Genomic DNA, 3,800 nt, shown 5'->3' with positions numbered 1-3,800 from the left:
GAATATTGAAAATAAACATCATTGCCAGTAGTTCCCATCGAATTATGGTAACATATCCATTTGGATTTTTCACTCAGGTCTTCAATAACACTATATCCAGAACTAAATCTGTTTACTTTTGATCTGGCCAGCTTCTTGCAAACTTGTTGTGCTTCTTCTGTATTCTTTCTGAGGGGTGTGTGTGTGTGTGTGTGTGTGTGTGTGTGTGTGTGTGTGTTGCACCTGTGTCTGTGTGCATGCATGCAGAGGCCAGAGGAGGGCAACATTGGGTGTCCTCGATCACTCATCTGCCTTATTTCCTTGAGAGGAATTTCTTATTGATCCTGGAGCTTGCCATTTTCCACTTAGATTGGTTGACCAGCAATCCCAGCAATTCTCCACTCTCCTCCTGCTCTCAGCCAGCACAGGGTGTTTCTGGTGTGCATGACCACCCACAGCTTTTTATGCAGGTGCTGGGGAATTGCACTCAGGTCATGACCTCATTTTAATAAAAACGCGTTAGCTATGTGTAATGCATATGTACATAGATCCATGCTATGTGCACACATGCATACACCCATCTGTAAGGACATATGCAGTGCGGTGCTGATTACAGTTAATGTTCATCTCTGAGCCCAGGGATGGGAGATCCTCATTTTCCTTTCTCACCTCTCTTCCACTGGAGCCTACGCTGACCACCCAGTGTTAATCAGGGCTTCCTCCAGTAGCTTCTCAGTATTGAAAACTGGGCCTTCAGGCAGGCACAGCAGTGGAGCGTTGGCATCCCCTAGTGGCCAAGCCTGCAGGGTGAAGCCCCACCCATTGCATTGTCCATTCAAGGATGGGGAGTTAGGTAAAGAAAGGAGGCTTAAGACATAGTCCAAATCCAAAGGTGTGCAATATACCAGACCTGGCAGTAGTCCTAAGTCTGGCTAGAAAATCAGAAAGCAGTTCATTGTCTCCTGAAACAAGTGGTCCAACAACTAACAGTCAAGCAGCTAGTGCAGCCCTTACCAGAACCACCAATCCCCCAGCTGGAGATGGGTCGGCGGAATTGTGCCTTCCCCACAGAGGGATGACCCAACCACTGGAATGCCACCCAACACTCCCTATCCCCAGATAGCGGGAGTATTTGGCCATAAGTCATGATTTTGGAAGGAGGAAAGGGAGGTTAAAATTCTTGCTCTGGGGTTGGAGAGATGGCTTATCAATTAAGGGCACATGCCTGTGAAGCCTAAGGACCCAGGTTCGATTCTCCAGGTCCCAGGTAAGTCAGATGCACATGGTGGTGCATGCGTCTGGAGTTCATTTACAGTGGCTATAGGCCCTGGCATGCCCATTCTCCCCCCCCACCCCACCTCCAGTCTCTAATAAATAAATAAATAAATAAAAATCTTTAAAAAAAATTCTTACCCTGTCTCCAAAGCCCTAGAAAGTGGGGAAACATCAGCTGACAGTTCTTGACTGGTGACTTTGGCAAACAGAAATGACTCTCTCACTTCTCTTAGATCCAAAGGAAAATTGTATTTGGTGCTTCTTGCAGAGATACGTCCTTGTGAAATTTAAAAGCTAAATAAAATTCAACTACATCAATAAGAAATTGAGAATTCTGGGTGTGGGTTGGGGAAATTTGCAACGAACTTTGCAAATGAAAGGACCTGGTTCTGTTGGGATCCCAGGATGACTTTCTCAGATAACTTTCATTAAATGCAGAATTTCCACCAACACAGGGAAGTAGCTGTTGGCTGTCTCCTACCACAATCACTCTGAAGAACCCAGTGGGCAGAAAGACATGTAGAGAGATGTACCAGGTTTAGGGGTTGAGATTCCCACTTCCTGAGTTTGAATCCATGCTCTGCCATTTCATAACAGGATGGTTTTGAGGCTATTCATTTCTCTTCTTTGTGCCAAAGAAAAATGGTGACAATATATGATTAATGTGTTAAAAGTAAATGAGATAATATTTATAAGATCTTAAAAAGGAAGGAACATGGCCTGGCATGTCCCTTTAATAGCAGCACTTGGGAAGCAGAGGTAGGACGATAGCTATGAGTTTGAGGCCAGCCTGAGACTGCAGAGTGAGTTCCAGATTCACCTGGGCTAGAGATACCCTATCTTGAAAAACAATAGCAACATCTAAAGCAATTATAGTGAATGGGAAGGAGGGGGGGCCTGGGTCTAAGAAAGGTGGGAGAGGAGAGGTAGGGAACAGCATCTTCCCCAGGTTGGAGTTACATGGGAACACCCTTTTCTCCTCCTGAATACTGTCTGTTCTATGCCTTGCTAGCCTCATGGACAGATGCCAGATAGATAGATAGATAGATAGATAGATAGATAGATAGATAGATAATAGATTGATCGCTCTAAAGGGGAGAGAGAAAGGGAGGGAGGAAGGAAGAGAGAGAGAGAGATCTAAGAGAAAGGGCAAGAAGGAGGATGAGGACAACCTACAAGAGGCAAGGAGAAAAAGAAAAAAAAAAAAAGGAAACACAAGAAACAATCAGGCATTTCCTGAAGTTTTCCTGAGTTTAGTAAAGATTCCTGTTGGTCCAGTAGTCTGTGTGGGCTTTGTTGGGGTGGAGCCAACCATTGGGATATAAAGACCCTACTTTAAATTTATATTTTATATTAATATTTATATTAATTTATATTTTAAGCTTATAAATCCCTCTTTTAAATGGCTTCGTGGTATTATGGTGTGTTGTGACCGCCCATAAATCAATCAGTATTCCTGGAGCTTGCCGTTTCTCACTTAGATTGGCTGACCAGCGATCACAGCAATCCTCCAGTCTCCACCCGCCCTCAGCCAGCGCAGGGTGTTACTGGCATGCATGACCACCCACAGCTTTTTATGCGGGTGCTGGGGAATTGCACTTGGGTCATGACTTCATTTTAATAAAAACGTGTTAGCTATGTGTAATGCATGCGTACATATCCATGCCACGTGCACACATGCATATACCCATCTGGAAGGACATATGCCGTGTGGTGCTGGTCAAGGTTAATGTTCATCTCTGAGCCCAGGGGTGGGAGATCCTGGGAACACTTTTCCTTTCTCACTGACCTTCCACTGGAGCCTGCACTGACCACCCAGTGTTAGTCAGGGCTTCCTCCAGTAGCCCCTCCTCGCTGCTGAGAACTTTGAAGTAAACACTTAACTATTTTTCTGCTTTCTGGAAGGAAGAAAGTGAGTTTCAAATTCCTGCTCAGAAGTTAATGAGATATTTAAAAATCTTGAAAAGGTGGGTACACCAGCTGGGGATCTAAAGCAATTAGAGTAGATAGGATGCCTCCCAAAGAGAAGAGAAAAAGAGAGAGAGAGGGAACAGAGCAGGGGGCAGAGAGGGGCATGCCCCTCCAAGCTGGAGTGAAGACAGCCCCTGGGGATGTGTTTTGCTCCTTTTGAATACTGTTTTTGTTTGCTTGTTTGTTTTTGTTTGTTTGTAGGGGTGGGGAGGGTTTCAAGGTAGGGTCTCACCCTGGTCCAGGTTGACCTGGAATTCACTATGTAGTCTCAGGCTGGCCTTGAACTCACTGCGATCTTCCTACCTCTGCCTCCCCAGTGCCGAGAAGGTGTGTGCCACCTTGCCCGGCTCCTTGCGATTTATATATAGCTGTATGGTTATTGTAGATAGGCAGGCAGGCAGGCAGATGACAGAAGAATGAAAGAGGGAGGTGGAGAGGGAAAAAAGGAGGGAGGGAAAGAAAGAAAGCGCGCTCCAAGAGGAAGTAGTCTGGAAAGGAGAGTTGGCGGGAAGCAAAAGAGAAACCGAAACCTGGAATCGTGAGAATGGCACTTCTTAAGTTTTCCCGGGTTCAGT

Source organism: Jaculus jaculus, chromosome 9, assembly GCF_020740685.1.
Source record: "Jaculus jaculus isolate mJacJac1 chromosome 9, mJacJac1.mat.Y.cur, whole genome shotgun sequence".
In the NCBI taxonomy this organism is placed as follows: Eukaryota; Metazoa; Chordata; class Mammalia; order Rodentia; family Dipodidae; genus Jaculus; species Jaculus jaculus.
This window is presented reverse-complemented; position numbering follows the sequence as displayed.